Source organism: Bubalus kerabau, chromosome 1 (genome assembly GCF_029407905.1).
Source record: "Bubalus kerabau isolate K-KA32 ecotype Philippines breed swamp buffalo chromosome 1, PCC_UOA_SB_1v2, whole genome shotgun sequence".
Lineage (NCBI taxonomy): Eukaryota > Metazoa > Chordata > Mammalia > Artiodactyla > Bovidae > Bubalus > Bubalus kerabau.
The window spans coordinates 175,321,741-175,341,744 of NC_073624.1; the positions used below are offsets into that span (position 1 = coordinate 175,321,741).

A 20,004-nucleotide genomic window follows, 5' to 3' on the forward strand; every position below is an offset into this window, starting at 1 on the left:
TCTCTCTGTTGGAATGCATGGTCAATATTTTAGTAAGAATGGCGATGTAACATTAAGGTATGTGGTATGTGCCAGCCACACGCCAGGCTTGTGACTCTTTCTTTTGCTTGAATTCCTCCAAGGGGCAGACCTGGCCTTCCCCGTTTCTGATGAGGAAGCAGGAGCAGAGAGGTCAGCTGACCTCCTTGAAGTCCAAGAACAGGTGGGTGGCGTGGCTGTGGGCTGGAACCCAGGGCCTCTACTGTGAGGCACCCCCTGGCTGTTGCCCCTCAGACCCTGGTCCAGACAGGTTCTTGGTGCTGGGAGCGAGGCAAGTAGACCTGGGGCTTTTGGGGTGTCTGCCTGCCCTGGCTAGAGACGCCTCCCCCAAGGTCTGGCAACCAGGCAGGCAGATGCCCCAGCCCCAAGCTCACATCTGGCCTCTGTACATCCCACAAGAAAACCAGACAAGCTTCGACGGACTGCATTAGGCAAACCATGTTTTGCTTTCAGATTTCAAAAGTGAAAAGCCCCATGGAATGAGATCACCAAGGCAAGCGTGCTTGCTATCTCCTGTGTTGATAGGTTGAGTCTCAAGTCGGGGGGTGGGCTGGGGGGAGGATTTCCCCTGGAGAGAAGTTCTCCAGCCTCACCCTTGCAGGGTGGTGGTCCTTCCAGCTAAGTAGAGGTGGCCTGAAAATGGTAACTCCATCGCCCCCCAGATATACCTGTGGCTGTCTTCAATCGCTGTAGTGAATTCATCTTGGTTGTGGGGCTGGCTTTGTTTCCTGATCTAGCTATGGGGAACCCTCCCCCCGGACCCTTCACAACTGTATGAGGTGCTTTTATACACGTGGTTTCATTTATTCACTTGACAACAATGTACTGGCGGCCATGTGCCTGGCACCATTCTAGTCTCAGGGATTCCCCTCCTGGTGGGGCTCCGACAGGGACATTCCGAGCGTTCACCTTGGCCGTGGCTGGGATGTCACCGCCTCTGGACTTCCTGGAGGCTGCCCACTGCCTCCCATGACCTTGACGCTGCCCTGCCCCCTGCAGTGCCAGGTCGGGGCAGAGCCTCTGTCCCCCACCCTGAGACCACGAACCACTCAACACAGGATTTCCAAACCTCGTGTCCAGTCCAGGTCACACACCAAGACAGAGGAGTGACTGGTGGCGCCAGGAGAGGCTGCGAATGGTAAGCAACTCAAGCAAATATTAGGCTACCATGAAGCCTAAAGGCAGGGCTGAAAGACAGACTGGCTTCCACTCGCCCTCTTGTTATAGCCGTGGTCGGGGGTGCAGAGAGCAACACCCGAGAGTGACTGGGAACTAGGCCTGGAACTCCAGTTGTTTACCCAAGTGCTCTCCAAGTTCCAGGATTTCTACGTGATCGTGTCTGTCTGGGGACACAAGTGACTGTCACGTCTGCAGAAGGAGACCTGGGAGGCGTCCCATGGCCCCTGGACCTGGGCGCCCAGGAAATGTGCTCGGCTGAGTCGACTGAGCAAACAGCCCCGGGGGGGCATCCAGTCAGCCTGGGGCTTTCCTGTGTGGAAATGCCGGGAAAATCACGCCCCTGGGTGTGTGCGGGGTGGAGGGCTACCTCCGGTGAGGAGCCCAGGAGAACAGCTCCACGTCGACAGGGAATTCCAGCGAGTCCCTGTGGTCCCGGGCTGGGGGGCTGTGCCAAGAGGGACAAATTAGTTTGCTGCTCATGAGTTTCAAGTTCCTCTTCTGTAAAACGAAGGGGTAAACCCCTGCCTTCTCAGGTTGTTTGAGGACGAAAGGCACTCTGTGTGAACCAGGGGCGGGTCAACTTGTCCTGTGAAGGGCCAGCTAGTAAGTATTTGGGTCGCCGGTGGAGTGTGAAGCAGTCACAGATGACCTGTCCACAAATGCGCGTGGCCATGGGGAGGATGCCTGTGTAATGCTCAGGAATGGGCGGGGGGTCAGGCTTAGACGTGGACCTCCACCAGGGTCAGCAAATTATGGCCAGCCACCTGTTTCTGTGTGGTGTGCGAGCTAATAATGGCAGTCACATTTTTTTTTTTTGCCATACTGCTTGGCATGTGGGATCTTAGTTCCCCAACAGGGACTGAACGTGCCCGCAGCACTGGAGGTGTGAAGTCTTACCCACTGGATAGCCAGGGAAGTCCCAGTTGTTACATTTTTAAACACTTGAAAAAATCAAAACAGTACGTTCCCACACACGAAAGTGACAGGAAATTCAACTTTCAGCAATCATGAATAAGGCTCTGCTGGCGCACATTCACGTCTGTTTACAGGCAGTCTGTGTCTGCTTCTGAGTTGTGCTGGGGGAGATTGCTCCGGCAGAGAAGATACTGACACTTGGACCCTTTACAGGAAAGGTGTGTCGGCCACTGTACTAGGGGCTCTTGGTTAAACGCCTTCTTCTTCCCAAAGGGGCCAGGGCAGTGCTGAGGCAGGGAGAGGACGTCAACACTCTGACATGCAAGATGCGCACGAGAAGGCCTGAGTCGCCTAAGCTGACTGGTCTCCTTGCAAAGATGTGGCAAGGACACAGAGAAGTGGGACCAGGAAGCATGGAGGGCAGAAGGGGCCGGCGGAGTCACAGGCTCAGAGGGGCTGCGTGGGAGGGGACAGAAAAGCGTGGTCCTTGAGGATGGGTGTGGATGGGGTGGGAGGTGGGGAAGGAGAAGCTTGGCCAATGTGACTACCACAGCGCTGCTGCTGTGCAGGGAATGGGTGGAGGGAGACGGAGCCAGGGAGGGTGAGGACAAGACGACAGCGGGAGACTTCCCTGGCAGCCTGTACTTCCAGTGCAGAAAGTCGAGACTTTGGTCCCTGGCCTGGGAACTAAGATCCCACGTGCTGTGTGGCACGGCTGAGAAAAAGGATGACAATGGGAAGTGGGTGGCAGTGATGGTGAGAGGTGGTGGCTGTGGGGCAGAAGATTGGACCCCCCAATTACCAGGTCAGCCCACGCAGGTGACAGCTGCAGGCTCACTGGGCCTGTGGGTGCAGAGCAGGAAGTAGAGTGATCACCCCCAACCTCATGCTCCTCGACTCACAGATGAGGAAGTGGAGGGTTTTTAGGGCCCAGCTGACACCCAGCTTTAGCTTGGGTTCTGTTCTTTCCCTGTTGCCCACGGGGCTTGGGATACCTGGCAGGCTCCCTCTAGCCAGCTGCCCGCTGCATGGACAGATGGGCAGATGGCAGGCATGTAAAGAGAGTCACGTGCTGACGAGACATGACACTGACTCCCGCTCCATGCCCCCAGCTCCTAACAGACTCTTGTCACTCTAACCCGGAAGGGCACTGGCTGTCAGCCACAGATGTGAGCAGAAACCCTGAAAAACACACCAAGGGTTCCTGGGCCCAGGACGAGGCCCTTTGAGATAGACAGATTCTTACCAGGGGCTGAAGTTTCATGGTGGACGGTGCCAGGGGGTGGGTGGGGGGGAGGCGGGGTTATGGAATCTTAGGGAAAAAAAAAGAAACCAAGTATGAAACAAGTTATTGTACCTTGTATTTCACTAAATTTTGGTTTAGGTTATAAATGAAACCACGTGCTAGATTACAGAAGAATAAAGAACAAATTAAACTTTGATGGGGGAGGGTCTTGCTTGGTTCTTACTGCACCAAAAATATTGGAGGAACTGATGAATTCCCGAGGGCTTGTCTTATCCATATGACACTCTTTGGGCTTCCCTGGTGGCTCAGATGGTAAAGAATCTGCCTGCAATGCAGGACACCTGGGTTTGATCCCTGGGTCAGGAAGATCCTCTGGAGAAGGGAAAGGCAACCCACTCCAGTATGCCTGCCTGGAGAATTCCATGGACAGAGGAGCCTGCAGGCTATAGTCCATGGGGCCACAGAGTCAGACACGACTGAGCAACTAACACTTCACTTTCTTTGCGGTGTACTTGGTTCTTTTTCTCAGGTTTTTGAGTTGGGATGTTAATCCATTTACTTTCATTTATTCCTATTTATGGACATAAAGTATTTATGGTTATGAACTGTCCTGCTGTTACTGCTTTAAATACATCCCACAGATTCTGATACTATACAGTTTCAATTGATGGTTTTTAGGATATCTGTAATCTTGGTTTATGGGTTCCCCTGATGGCTCAGCAATAGAGAATCTGCCTGCCAATGCAGGAGACACAGGAGACGCAGGTTCGATCCCTGGGTCAGCAAGATCTCCTAGAGAAGGAAATGGCAACCCACTCCAGTATCCTTAACTGGGGAATCCCATAGACAGAGGAGCCTGGCAGGCTATAGTCCATAGGGTCGCAATGAGTCAGACACGACTGAGTGACTAAACTACCGCCAATTCTGGTTTATAGATTCCCCCTTCATCTAAGAGTTAACAGAGGTTACTGTTTCTTTAAAACAAATTTCCCTATGAAAGGGCCTTAAAAATTAATTCTAGTTTTACAGTATTATGAAGAGAACTAACTGATGATAGTATTTCTACTTTTGGAAGCTCTAAGATGCTTTCTCTGTGACTTGACATAGGGATGACTACTTCCACAAATACTTAAGATTTATTCTCATAATGGAGTGAAGGGTTTGTGATAGGGCCCAAAGATCTGCCTAAATGTGAGGTCTGGGCATTTTACAGCTCTGTCTATTTGCTGACTGCTCAAGGAGCCTTATGTTATGTTTTCATCTATTTCTCCCAGTATCTTGTATAATTTCCGCTTTGTAAAAGCAGCTGCTGTGCTGTGATGCATAGATACAGACAACGATTATACCTTGAGAGTGTAAACTGAGGGTTTTGGCCTGATGGGGAATCTCCCTCATCATACAATGTTCAGAGGCCCCAGCTCTCCCTTTTACACATCAAACCTGCAGCTGTGTTCTATCCCGTTTCCATCTGTCTGCTACATCTGTGCCTGTCCCTTTATTTTTAGCTTCCTGAACTACTTTGGTCTGGGTGTGTTTCGTTCATAAAGCATGGAGTTGAACTTCGCCTGGTGAACCCAGCTGAAAACTCCCTTTAGGCAGAGTGCACCTATGTAAAGTTAGCAACACAATGGACTCATTCCCTCCGGAAGCTCAGGCTTCCATCCTTGGCTCTCTTTCCCATCTGCTGCTCATGGGTGTGGCTGAGTAACTGGAGGTCAGAGCAATTCTCCGGGTCACTTTTGATGACTTCCTGCGATCATGCACCTTTCGCAAGATTTTTCAACCTCTTTTTGCAACTGATTTATTTTGTATTTGTGTGGTGGGATGATCTGGGAAGGAGGACCCACCAGGCCTGGTGGGCTGGAAGGAGTCACACACAGGCTGAGCTGAGCGGGGGAGGTGTGAGTGGAGGGCTGGCTCTGTAAGTGGGTGGTGGCTCACTACGGAAGGTTTCCTTTTAGGATGATGTTTGCTTCCCTGTGCATGTACGTTAGTCACTCAGCCACGTCCAAGTCTTTCGCAACCCCACGGACTATAGCCTGCCAGGCTCCTCTGTCCACGGGATTTCCCAGGTGAGAATACTGGAGTGGGTTGCCATTTCCTATTCCAGGGGAAAAGGAAATGGCAAATTTCCTTTGCTTCCCTGTATGAATTTCTGTACAAATTAGGACTTCCCTGGTGGCTCATATGGTAAAGAATCTGCCTGCAATGCGGAAGACCTGGGTTCGATCCCTGGGTCTGGAAGATACCCTGGAGAAGGAAATGGCAACCCACTGGAGAATTCTATGGACAGAGGAGCCTGGTGGGCTACAGTCCATGGGGTCACAAAGAGTTGGACATGACCAAGCAACTAACATTTTCACAAATCTCAAGCTGCACGGTGTTGCTGCTGAGAGCAGTAAGGACTCTTAATACGTTCCATGCAGTAAAACTAAGCATTTGCCCTTGTGAGGAAAGGTGAGCTCCCAAGGGTGGGCTGGAGGGAGAGACTAGAGTCTGAGAGCATCCCTCCACTCTCCCTACAGGCCCCATAGCTTCTCTCCAAACCCTCGGGGACAGGGAGGGGGAAGGGGAAGGGACGGGAGGGGGAAGGGGAAGGTCCCTTCCCCCCCTCCCCAGCCCCCGCTGGCTACCCTTGGGTCCACCCTCCATACCTGGGTTGAGCAAAGCTGTCTTCCTGGGGCTCCCCTGCTTACAACAGTGAGGAAAAAGAGAACTGTCAGGATTCCTCTGCCTTGCCGCATGAGTCACCTCTACCATGCTGCTCTGGTAGGTTGCGATAAGGGAGAGGAAAAGTTGAGAATCCAAGTATGGGCTGTAGGACTTGTTAAAGATGCAGAGTTGGGCCCATTCCAGACCTGCAGGATTTCTGGAAAGGCTAGGGAATCTAAATTTTTAAACCAGAGCCTGAGGGTGTTCTGATCCCTGGAAGGGGGAGAACTACTGCTCTAGGGTTTCCTATGAGAGTGAAGGCTCTCTAGGGAGAAATAAAGCAAGAGGACACTTGCTTACACCCTTCCCTCTTTCCTGAACATCTAGAGTAAGGGTCTTGATAATCAGAAGCAGGACAGAGCAAAGAGCTCCGTGCTCAGTATACTTAATCAGGGCGCTCCGCCAGGGGCTCAGCGGTAAAGAATCTGCCTGCAGTGCAGGAGACACAGTAGACTCAGGTTCGATCCGAGTGTCAGGAAGATCCCCTGAAGAAGGAAATGGCGACCCACTCCAGTGTTCTTGCCTGGAGAATCCCATGGACAGAGGAGCCTAACAGGCTACAGTCTACAGGGTCATGAAGAGTCGGACACAACTGAAGCAACTTAGCACACATACTTAATCAGATTGCTTTCCTAATGCTTAGCCCCAACAGATGGGAAATTGTCAGAGTCCAGGGTTTCACTGACAGCAGCCTCTCCCCACCTGCACCCCAACCCCAGACGGGTCCAGTTCTCAGCGTGCCTCCACTTGGTAGCCTTGTTCAGCCAGGCACAGTAACGTGGAGGGAAAGTGAGAAGAAACCAGGCCCCCAGATGATGCAGAAACAGGTGCAGGAGGAGAGAAAATCACTATCCAGGGCCACCTTCCAGCTTTGACTCCTCATAGCCCTGGAAGGTAAGGGGCTGTTTAGGAAACCGAGTTCAGTGGCTGGGCCCCAGTCGTGGCGTGGGCCCTTCGGGAAGCTGGTACCCTGGACACCACCCTGACAGCTGGACACTGTCACCTGCGTGCACAGCAGGGCCGCCGGCCGGAGCCCGGGCACTGGCAGGGAACATTGCGGAGGAAGCGACGACAGGATATGGCGACAGCGAGCACGCAGGCAACAGAGGAAAGCACCAAAGACCGCTGATGATGCTCAGCTGATGGACACCGGGAAGCACGGGAGGGCGGGGATGCGTCAGGTCGAAGTTCACCGTGTGAGGATCCCACCTGAGATCTGCTCTGCGTATCTCATGGACATGGTGGGAGCCTGTCTGTGCGACAGACCTGGCCTATGCCGGATTGTCTATGGACCCCTTTCCCTCCACACACACAAGCCAAGTCTGGCTCGACATCCTTCTTCTTCTCTAAAAACCTTTTAATTTTAAAATAGTTTTAGACTTACTAGTAAGTTCTAAGAATATCACAGAGGGTTCCCAAGGGCCCCACGCTCGGTGTCTCCCACTGTCAATATAATGATGGCACATTTGCCATAAAAAGTGAACAAAACCAATGCGGACTGACCCTGGGTGTGAGCTGTTGTGTCTGACTCTTCGTGACCCCAGGGACTGTAGCCCACCAGGCTCCTCTGTCCATGGGATTCTCCAGGCAAGAATACTGGAGTGGGTTGGGAAATGGGATCTCCCCAACCCAGGGACTGAACGTGGGTCTCCCGCATCTCCTGAATTATAGGCAGGTTCTTTAAAGCTCAGCCACCAGGGAAGCCGATACTGACTGATGCATTATTACGAAACTAAGCTTGCATTCATTCAGATGTCCTCATTTCCCCCTCTACTGTTGTTTTCTATCCCAGTTATCATATGTTACATGGGCTTCCCTGGTGGCTCAGTTGGTAAAGAATCTGCCCACAAAGTGGGAGACCTGGGTCCAATCCCTGGCTTGGGAAGTTCCCTTGGAGAAGGAAATGATTACCCACTCCACTATTCTGGCCTGGAAAATTCACTATACAGTCTATGGGGTCACAAAGAGTTGGACATGACTGAGCGATTTTCACTTTCATCACGTTACATTCAGTCCTCCCACATCAAGTATCTCAGGCTTATTTTTGAGACCTTAACAGTCTTAAGGAGGATGGGGTGAGTATATTTTAGGATGTCCTTCAATCTGGGTATCTGTTCTCTTTTTAAAAAAGTACTTATTTTATTTGGCTGCACCAGATCTTCTTGTGGTATGTAGGATCTTTAGTCCCCCAACCAGGGACTGAACAAAGGCCCCCTGCGTTGGGAGCCTGGAGTCTTAGCCACTGGACCTCTGGGGAAGCCCCCAGTCTGGGTATCTCTGATGCTGCTCTCCCACTGCCTGTTTTTGTAAATGACGTTTTATTGACAAACGGCCGCACCGTTCATTTACGTCCTGTCTGCGGCTGCTTTCGCTCTACGATGCAGGGTGAGTAGCTGCAAGCTAAGTAGCTGTGATACAGACTGAGCGGCTGTGAAATCTGGAAATGCTAATTAACGTGGCCCTTTACGGAACCAGTTTACAGACCCCTGGGGTAAACTACTATACCAGGGCTTAAGTGTGAACGGCTGAATCCAGGAGACATTCCACAGGAACAGCCACTGTGAACCTGCTCTGGCCGATTTTATTATCTTTCAGTCTTGGGGGAGGGTTTCGCCAATTCACAACGAAATGAAACATTCTCTGGGTGGAAATGGTGATGTCAAAGATAAGTGGCTGGCTGAAACATTTTGGAGCACTTCCACACTTGCTGGAGAAATTTTACCTAAAGGGGCTCAGGTCCAACCTCACGCCGGTCCTGTGTCCTGTTGCTGGGTTGGCGGCTTGCGTGGGGCCCCGGGAGATGGAGCTCGGGTGCACTGGGGGCCACCCCAGAGGCCAGAGCCAACAGGGCCGGCTCTGGGACGGCTGCACTTGTGCCCGCCAACTGCGAGATCGATGCGAAGGAACCCAAGAGGCTGATGTGGCGGGACCTACTGTTGATTAGTTGCTCAGTCATGTCCAACTCTTGACCCCATGGATTGTAGCGGCCAGGCTCCTCTGTCCATGGGATTTCCCAGGCGAGAATACTAGAGTGGGTTTTCCAGGGAGTCTTCCCAACCTAGGGAGTGAACCTGTGTCTCCCACGTCTCCTGCATTGGCAGACGGATTCTCTACCACTGAGCCACCGGAAGCCCGTGGTGGGACCTGATGGGGGGCATTCCAGACGTGTACGTTGCTGTCGCTCAGTCGTGTCTGACTCTTTGCCACCCCGTGGACTGTAGCCCACCAGACTTCCCTGTCCTTCACCATCTCCTACAGTCTGCTCAAACTCACGTCCATTGAGTCAGTGATGCCATCCAACGATCTCATCCTGTCACCCTCTTCTCCTCCCGCCCTCAATCTTTCCCAGCAGCAGGGTCTTTTCCAGTGAGTTGGCTCTTCACATAAGGTGGCCAGAGTATTTAAGCTTCAGTTCTTCCAATGAATATTCAGGGCTTTAATTGTGGTAAAATTTACTGTTTTAATGTACGATTTGGTGGCATCTGGCAGGTTTGCCATGTCGGGCAGCCGTCACCTCTATCGCGTTCCGGACGCTTCATTACCCCAAGGGAAACCGTGCGCCGTAAGCAGCCCCTCCCACTCCCCACTCCCACTCCCCACTCCCACTCCCCCCGCCCCTGGCGACCACTAATCTGCTCTCTGTCTCCTTGGATCTGCCTGTTGCAGACACTTCATGTCAATGGGATCAGAAAGATGTGGCCCTGTGTGTCTGGCTTCTTTCACTCAGCATCTTTTAAAAAGTGTCTCCCGTTTTTTTAAATTTTTTTCAAATATTTATTTGGCTTCATTGGCTTGTAGTTATGGTGTGCAGGCTCAGCTGCTCTGCGGCACATGGGATTTTAGTTCCCCAACCAGGGATGGAAACAACGCAGGTTAAGAATGCAGGTTCTTAACCACTGGACCACCAGTGAAGTCCCTCCCATTTTCTTTAAGGGGCAGCTCTGGAATGGGCATCGAAGGCCACCCGTGCACAGGAGAGCTTAGATCCCCACGAGGTGTCCCCCCCAGCCTCAGCATTGCCATGACCGCATCACCGTGCTTGCTTCCTCCCTGCTCTGCCACAGCTGAAATTTGGGGCTGCTGGGTGACACGAGCCGCTGCAGGAAACGAACGGGCCCTGAGCACCGGAGGGCCTCTCAGAGCCTCAGGGTGTGGGTCTGGGAGTTGCACTGTGCTGGTGCTGTGCTAGGAGCCTGCTGGCCTTGGGACCTTCTGGAGCTCTCCTCTGCCTCTCCCAGGAAGCCTCAGGGGCGGACCTAGCTAGATGATGGTGCAGGAGGGTACGGCATGTGCAAAGGCCCTGGGGCAGGGGAGAGCAGCAGGTAGCGTGGAGAGGTCAGGGTGCTGTAGGTCACATGGCATCTATGCAGCCGAGCTGGGCTTCCGGGCAGAGTCAGCTCTTTGCCCAGAGGCCCTGGAGGTGGTCAGTTCTGCCGGGAGGAATGCAGTCACATGCTGAGGGGGAAGAGCTGGTCCAGGCACTTTGGCAGAACCAGAGACACTCCTCCAGGGCTGCGTGTCCTTGTTACCTTCTCTCCCACCTCCCCCTCTGCCCCCCCAACCTCACCAACACTGATACGTCCATCAAGCAGTTCTGTGCAGGCAGTGGCTCCCGGATCTACATGGCCCCCTGAAAGACCCCGTCCAGAACCCCAGGCCTGATTTCCAACTGCACATCCTAAAGACCCCTAAACTAGAGCAGGTGTCTTGGCCTCGGCTGATACAGGCTTTTGGGGACATATCATTCTTCGCAGAAGGGCTGTTCTGTGAATCATAGGATGTTCAGCAACACCCTTGGTCAACAAAAGAACATCTCCAGGGACTTCCCTGGCGGTCCAGTGGTTAAGACTCTGTTTTGCAATGTGGGAAACTCAGGTTCGATCCCTGGTCAAGGAACTAAGATCCCACATAAGAGGAGCAACTGATCCCATGTGCCAAAACTAAGAACTGATGCGGCCAAATAAATATTAAAGAAAAAAAAGTCTCCAGATGTTTCCAAATGTCCCCTGGTGGTAGAATCAGCCTTGGCTGAGAAATGAGCCTTAGACTCTGCTAAGAAATTAAAAAACTGGCTGCTCTGCATATCCCTGGACAAAACTCTAATTCAAAAAGATACACACACCCCTATGTTCATAGCAGCACTATTCACAACAGCCAAGACATGGAAACAGCCTACATGTCCACTTACTGAAGAACGGCTAAAGAAGACGTGGTGCATGTATACCATGGAATACTACTCAGCCACGGAAACCAATGACCTAATGCCATTTGCAGCACTATGCACGCAACTAGAGATGATCACACTAGATGAAGTGAGCCAAGAAGAGAAAGACAAGTACCATGTGATATCACTTATATGTGGAATCCAAAATATGGCACCAATAAATCTATCTACAAAATGGAAACAGATTCGCAGACACAGGGATCAGACCTGGACTTGCTCGGGGGGTGTGGGGTTGGGGAGGGCAGGACTGGGGGTTTGGAATTAGCAGATATAAACTATTATACATATGATGGGTGAACAACAAGGTCCCGCTGTAAAGCACAGGGAACCATATTCAACAGAACAGAATATTAAACACCAAGCCCGTGCGCAGCCGCCACTGAGCCCACCCCAGAGCCTGCACTCCCAACGAAGAGTAGCTCCCACTCACCGCAACCAGAGAAAGCACGAGCGCAGCAGTGAAGACCCAGTGCAACCGAAAGACACACTGAGGAAACCAGAAGGGAAAGAGACACGTGTACCCCAATGTTCATCGCAGCACTGTTTATAATAGCCAGGACATGGAAGCAACCTAGATGTCCATCAGCAGATGAATGGATACGAAAGCTATGGTACATATACACAATGGAGTATTACTCAGCCATTAAAAAGAATACATTTGAATCAGTTCTAATGAGGTGGATGAAACGGGAGCCTATAATACAGAGTGAAGTAAGCCAGAAAGAAAAACACCAGTACAGTATACTAACACATATATATGGAATTTAGAAAGATGGTAACAATAACCCTGTGTACGAGACAGCAAAAGAGACACTGATGTATAGAACAATCTTATGGACTCTGTGGGAGAGGGAGAGGGTGAGATGATTTGGGAGAATGGCATTGAAACATGTAAAATATCATGTATGAAACAAGTTGCCAGTCCAGGTTCGATGCATGATACTGGATGCTTAGGGCTAGTGCACTGGGACGACCCAGAGGGATGGTATGGGGAGGGAGGAGGGAGGAGGGTTCAGGAAGGGGAACACATGTATACCTGTGGTGGATTCATTTTGATATTTGGTAAAACTAATACAATTACGTAAAGTTTAAAAATAAAATAAAATTAAAAAAAAAAAAAAAAAGAAAAGGAGAGGGCAAGACGTCTGGAGAGAGCAACGTGGAAACCTATGCTACTATATGTGAAATAGAGCGCCAATGGGGATTTGCTGTATGACTCGGGGAACTCAAACAGGGGCTCTGTATCAGCCTAGAGAGGTGGGATGGGGAGGGAGATGGCGGGGAGGTTCAAGAGGGAGGGGACATATGTGTACCTATGGCTGATTCTTGTTGATGTTTGGCAGAAGACAACAAAATTCTGTAAGGTAATTATCCTTCAATTAAAAAAAAATGTCTGTATGTGTACAACCGAGTCACTTTGCTGTACCAGCAGAGATGGGCACGACACTGTAAGTTAACTCTGAAAGAAAGTGAAAGTGTCAGTCACTCAGTCGTGTCTGACTCTTTGTGACCCCATGGACTGTGGGCTGCCAGGCTCCTCCGTCCACGGGATTCTCCAGGCGAGAATACTAAAGTGGGTTGCCGTTCCCCTCTCCAGGGGATCTTCTTGACCCAGGGTTTAAACCCAGGTCTTCTGCATTGCAGGCAGAATCTTTACACCATCTGAGCCACCAGGCAAACTTCAATTTAAAAACATCGGCTGTCCTAGAGATCCCTGGACCCTCAGGAAGGGCTAAGTAGAACTTTGTAAATTCTCATAGGTGGCTGTGACTTACTCTCCCATAAACGGGTGAGGATTACATTGAACATTTCTTGACAGCTCACACCAAGGAAGACTTTGGGCCCAGGCACCTGACCATTGCCAGGGGGTGGCTATGTCCCCCTCCACCCAGGAGGAGCTGGTCAACAGTTATAAGCTGGGGTCAGAGGACTGATCAGTGGCTGGGTGGTGGACCGAGAGCCTTGAGTTTGACCTCCTGGCCTTTCCAAAAGACAGGTCACTTCCATGGGCCTCAGGTAACTGAGGTGTTGCTGGGCCTGGCCTTGGGAGCTGGCTGTGGCCAGCAGTGGCTGAATGACACAGAAGCAAACTTCCAGAGGGAAACTACCCAGTGATGCTGGGGACAGGGCCCTAAAGCTGCTCCATCCTGGATATCACCAGGAAACCAATCGGCTGCCAGGCCCTGTGGTTGCCTGATGCCTGGCCGCATCCCCGTGCCAAAGAGTGAGGCAGATGTAGCTGATGGGCTGATGGATGGTGGACAGACACTCTCACCATGCCCCCCCGCCCCACTCCACCAGCCCTGGTATAGCAAAGTGCCCAGAACGTTCGGAAAGGGCGGTGGCTGTGGCAGGGGTGTCCCGGGCCTGGAGCTATGCTTTGCCTTTTAATCAACTCTTTTTGCAAATTCCAAGGAGGCCTTTCTGGGTGCTTAAAATACACCCATAATTTCACTCTTCTCTTAGACGCAATGTTCCCCAAAATATAACTTTCACTTTGGTCTAAAATAGCCTCAGATGACTGCAAGGCGTCAGGGCTCTGCACTCTTAGGCAGCAAGCCAGAGAGGCAGCCTTGCAGGTCTGCGAGGTATGGGAGGGGCAGAGAGTGCCTGTGGACTATGTCTTCCAGGTGGCTGTCCCCTCCCTAACACTTCCAGGGACCCCCTGACAAAAAGGCATAGGCAATCACAGCTGTAGGGCACCCTGATCCTCTCCACACCCCCAAAGACAACACCTCATCTTTCTGTACCCCCTCCTGCTCTGGTGTGGCCTTACTTCTCAGCTGGGCAGCCTGCAGGCTGTCACTCTGCCTCGGATCCCTCCTTCCAATCAAGTGGTTCCTTAACGCGGCTCCCGCCATTTTCCGCATCTTGTGACATCCTTGTGGTGAGCTGGGAACACCCACGCCTGCTGATATGTACTAAGCACCAGGGCTGGGAACACAGCCACCCCCTAGCCCGGGCTACGAGAAGCTTGTCCCCAGGCTCATCTCTCTGGCTGAACTATCTGCGTGCCATGAACTCCAGGGCCTCCTTCTGGGCACACATCTGGTACCCCGATGCTAGCTTCCTCCAGGGGTGCTGTGGCCCTCAGTGTACGCTGCTGGCCTGGCCCACCAGCCTCAGTGAGTTCACGCTGGCTCTCCCAGCAGCTTGTGGAGGGTCCAGGGGCTGGTGGGGGGGAAGGGCACGGTTGGGAGGCACTGGGCTCTTGCTTGCTGTCTTCATCCCACTGTGCCTGGCAGATTGTGTTGCCCTGCAGGCAGGATGCAGGTGGCCTCAGGGCCCAGGGTGTGGCTGGAAAGCCTCCGAGGACCCCTCCGTGAAATGAAAGATTGGGAGGGGGCCCCACATGGCCCCCACCGTGGTCAGCCAGACCTCAAACACCCTGACCGCACAAGTGAGCCCAGCTGCCTGTGGGACAGTCAGCACTGGAGAAGGAGAATGAAAGCTGAAAGGTGAACTTATGAGATGAGCTTCTGGGACATCTACATGCAAGCCCTTCCTTTGTGACCCCTCAAAGATGGCTTACAGACTCCTCTGTAGGTATATGTACGTTAGTGGATATATGTGGGCTTCCCTTGTGGCTCAGACGGTAAAGCGTCTGCCTACAATGCGGGAGACCCGGGTTATAATATATATAAGGCACAGATCAATGCAAAAAGATTTCAGTTGGGTGATAGGGATCATCTGGAACCAGTGTGGGAACTTGGCTTCCTTACGTCTGGGAAGGGAGAACAGAGCAGAAGTCAGATGTGTGCACAGAGAAAGTAACTGGAATGTTCTAGAATGTTCCATGTGTGCAAAGTGTGAGGGGGTCAGCAAACCGCTCTTGTAAAGGGTCAGATGTTCAACGGTCACCATCAGGGGACCATATGATGTCTCTGTCATAACTCTTTTGAGAGGTGCCACAGATGATACATACATGAGCAGGCACAGCTGTGTGCCAATAACACTTTACGCGTAGAAGCAGGCAGATTTAACCTGGGGGCTCTAGTCTGCCAAGCCCTGGTACACACAAAAATTATATCTCAGATAAGGAAAATGATACTAAAAAAGTGAAGCAATATATGAAAAAAGCCAAGTACATGAGGTGAAATCAAAAGCTACAATAAAATACGTCACAATTCTGCCAAGGGGTGGGGGTGGGGGGGCGTGGTGGTGCAGATAACCTTGCGTGCTCTCCGGCAGTGAAAACCACCAGGGCAGTCTTGGTTTGTTTCCTGTCGGGGAGCTGCTTAAAGAAGAGGTGAACCACAGTCAGCGCCTGGTGTCAGGTTCAGAAAGTTACCCCCAGGAGGACAGGGATGGGAGGGGGTGACAAAATTTCAGTGCAGAGAAACCAGCATGAAATGCACCAGAAATCTGCTGAAGTTCTTTCATGACATTTGCCCGAAAGAAAGCCGGCAGGGAGCGTGTGACTTCTCAGCTCTGGGGGGGTCACCACATGGGTGACTGCATTTTTTCTTTTGCATTGACGAGCAGCTTTTCAAATAACATTTGAAGACTTTGCCCTAAGCACAAACTTGGATGGAAAACCCAACCCTCGTATCTGAATGAGCTTTGCTATTGGTGAGGAAGATGGGAGGAGGGACTACCCTGGTGGTCCAGGGGCTAAGAATCAGCCTGCAAATGCAGGGGACATGGGTTTGATCCCTGGTCTGGGAAGATCCCACATGCCTCAAAGCAACTAAGCCCTGCGCCACAGCTACTGAGCACGTGCTCTGAAACGAGCAGCCACCGCAACGAGAAGCCTGTGCACTGCAACTAGAGGAGCCCCCGTCTGCCTCAGCCAGAGAAAGCCCGTGCGCGTGCAGCAATGAAGACCCAGTGTGGCCACACACACAAAAAAGAATCGAGGTTTCTGGTGATGGGTGGGCAGTTCTCCTGGTTGTGGCTGGCCACAGGGCGGGAAGCAGCACCAGCCGCCCGTTCCCAGGAACAAACGAAGCAGATCGCCAGCCAGAAACAGCATCTCCGCCCACCACCTGGCCTGCGCTGAGCTGACGAGATAGAACTGAACAGAGCTGAGGTGACGTGTAACCATAATGGCACAATGTCACGGAGCCCCCCCAAATCTCAACCTATCTGGGCACTGGACATCTGTTAACACTGAAATCAATCTTTGCCCGCAGTTGGCCTAGAACTTCTCAACTGGGGAGATTCTGCCCCTCAGGGGACGCTTGGTGATATCTGGAGACGTTTATGACCGTCCTGACCGAGGCAGGGGGTGCCACTAGCATCTGGTGGGTGGAGGCCAGGGATGCTGCTCAACAGCTGACAGTGCGTGGGGACGGTCCCCATCCCCAACGTCGGCGGTGCAGAAGTGCAGCCTAGGTCCCCGGGTGTTTCCATCTGTGAGGCGTGAGGCTGGTCCCGCATGAGGCCTCCTTCATCCTCTCTCATCCTCCGTGGGATAGGCCTTGCTGCCGTCGCCCCCGACCCTGGGCTGTGGTTTCCACTCCTGCCCTCTCTCAGCCTGCTCTGCCAACCCAGGGCCCTCCCGGTGACTTCTTTCAACATCCTGGGGAGGCCATGCGGGGGGACAGAAGCTGCCAGACATTCTGTTGCCCGCGCCCAGGGGCCGCCCTGCCAGGGTCTCCCTCGCAGGCTCTCGAGTGGCTCAGCCTCCTGGCCCCACGGACCCCCCCCCCCCCCCCCCCCGTCCCTGTCTCCCTATCACGTCCACCTTCCTGGGAGTCCACCCTGGCCTGGCTCTCACTCCCCTTCTTCTCACCCTGACATTCACATTGCTGACATTCTAGCCACCAAGCCTCAAGGCCAGCCTTAGGCCAGCCGAGCCTTGACCACTGGCTGGGGTCAGGGGACGTCTGGCTGGCACATCTCGCCCTGGAGTACCCCAGGCTGCTGCCCTAGACTCTCCCGAGCCTAATTCCACCACCTCCCCACCCAGCTAGCTGCCTGCTGACACCTGACACTCCCCATCAGCAGATCACGGAAACACCCCCAAATGCCTTTGTATTCACGTACAGGAGACAATCTGGCCTCTGGGTTCCTGTGATCCTGGAGACAGACAGACACGCACCGGATAAAGGCTCCCAGCCCTGACACCTCTTTTGCTTTGAATGCCCTGGCAAGTGTATGGGTTTGGGGGGTGGTTTGCGCAGCACACGACACCAGTGATTTCCCTCCTTCTATCCCGATCCTGAGTGTCCTCAATGTTGTGGCCCATGCCCCCAGAATGGTCCCCAGAGACCTGTCTGTGGCCACATGCCCCTTTCTCAACATTCAATCTTCCTGGCAAACTCACCTCCTCCTGTAGCTAACAAGCAAAACCAGGAGGTGCCCCAGCTTGCTGCAGGTCCCCACATGACTGGACAACCTCTATGGCTCGACAAGCGCTGGGGTCCAGGGGGCTCTGTGTTCCTGGCACATCCCTTGGATAAAGCCTCTCCCCTAGACCACAGTCCTCACCAGCATCCTGGGAGAAGCCACAGGCAGCACATGCAGCCATCTCCAACCCCGCCTCTTCCTCCCCTTGGACTGTCTACTTTGATTGGATGCCTCGGCTCAAGAACCCTGGCCTGCTTTCCGAGGCCCCTGGTGGCCTGCCCCACACAGTCACTCCCCACTGCTCCCAAATGCCAGATGCCTCTGGCCACCAGGCTCTTAGCAGATGCGGCAGGCCCACGCAGATGGGTGACACCGATGGACAGTCGTAGGTGTGTCTGCTGGCACCCATCCAGCCCTTGGCATGCCCCCGAGGCCTGCATACCTGCAGCAGGCTGCTGGCCAGGGCTCCACTCTCCTCCCGGGCTTGGCTCAGTCAACCCCGAAAGTCTCCAGCGGGATCACCTCCATGTCTGCCTGGTAGCCTCTACCCTCCTGTTATGGGCAGAGGGGGATGCTGACCTGGCTGGGGCAGGGAGGGGACCCAGGGCCCAGGAGAAAACTCAAATGCAGAGTCAGCCAGACAAAGGAGTGAAATGCTGAGAAAGTTTGTGAAAGATAAATAAAATGAGGTCTTATCTGTAGAGCAGACTATTACTCAGCCAGAGAAAGGAACGAAGCACTGACACATGCTGCAGTGAGGACGTGTGTGTATTTATTGCTCAGTGGTGTCTAACTCCCTGTGGCCCCATGGACTGCAGGCCACCAGGCTCCTCTGTCCATGGGATTCTCCAGGCAAGAATACTGGAGTGCCCTCCTCCAGGGGACCTTTCTGACCCAGGGACTGAACCCACGTCTCCTGCATTACAGGTGGATTCTTTACCATCGGAGACACCAGTGAAGCACAGATAAACCTGGAAAAAACCAAGCTGAGTGCAAGGAATCAGACACAAAGACCACAACTTGTATGACCCCATGAAACGTCCAGAAACGCCCACAACAGGCAAACTCGCAGAGCCAGAAAGCAGATCAGGGGCTGGAGGAGGGGGAATGGGGAGTGACTGCTGATGGGGTTTCCTCTGGGGTGACAGAAATGTTCTGGTACTAGAGGTGAAGGTGGCACCACACTGGGAATATACTAAAAACACTGTATTGTTCATTGGAAATGGGTGAGTTTTATCTTAACAAAGCTCTTAAACAGAAAAACCTAAGCAAAGAGGCACACCCCTGGCTCTGGAACCTTCTATCATTCCAGCTGAGTGGCTCTGCCCATGTGCCCCCAATGATGGGCAAGGACTGGCCCATCCTTGCCCGGTGGGAGGGAGGGACACGGTTTGCGCAGGTATCCGTATGAGGAAAGGTCAAGGTGAATGGTGGGCGGCATGTTGATTCAGGATGACATGCCCAGGTAGCTGGCAGGTGCTGCCAGGGGACAGACCAACAGTGGCTGATGGGTGGGTGGGAGGGAGGCTAGAGGAGTCTGGGGTCAGGTGATTTTGGGTCTGCGGGACCCTCAGTGGGGGCTGGTGCTTAGGACCCAGGCTGGCACAGTCCCAGGACATGCTCTTTTAGGGTCCCTGGCGGGGGGTCAGGGGCAGCAGAAAGCTCCGAGAGCCCCACTGTCCTGTCACTGGCCTCCCGCAGGTGTATCCAACAGCTAGGGGGCCATCTCCCAGCCTTCCCTCTCTGTGTGGGCCAGGCCACGGTGGCTACATGGAGACGCTGAAACCCCAGCTTCTGGCCGTTTGGGAAAAGAGTCCAGCCAGCAAGGATCCTCGTTTCATTTCTGCTTTCGAAATTAAAACCCTGTGCGCGTTGGCGAATATTAGTGGCGACTGTTACAGTTAAGGACGGAGAGAACCCGAGCCTAAGCACCGCCCCCACCTGCAGCCCTGATGCCAAGGCAGAGGGGCACATCCCAGGTGGGCTGTGCGGCCAGACCCGTGGCCAGTGCCAGGGCTGCATCACCGAGTCGCCAGGTTCTTAGAGGGCACATGGCGTGGGTCATGGCCCCGACTGCACGGCCCGGCTAGCCTGTTTTCTGCACCTTCAGCATCTCTGAGCTGGAACAGCAGCCCTGCGTGGATGCCGTGCTTCCGGGGGCGGCTCGCGGGGCGGCCGCAGGGCAGCTGAGCGACACCGTGTGAAGCGGTGACAGTGACAGTTAGCTGTGGCGGGCGGACCAGCTGATTGCAACCGGCTTTCCACGCTGCCCCCTTCCTGTTTTCTGGTCAGAATTGCAGAGCAAGTTTGCAGCCCGCGCCCGGGGGGGCGCCCGGCGACACCCAAACCTCAAAACAACTCAACTTCTCCTTTCAGGGAGCTGACAAAAAGTCCC

At 53.2% G+C, this 20,004-nt stretch overlaps 1 protein-coding gene across 15 annotated transcripts in view; it reads right to left on the reverse strand.

Moving 5' to 3' along the window:
• Nucleotides 1-20,004, reverse strand: part of MYO9B (myosin IXB) — a 108,220-nt gene that overhangs the window by 60,006 nt on the left and 28,210 nt on the right. The gene's annotated exons all lie outside the window — the stretch shown is intronic.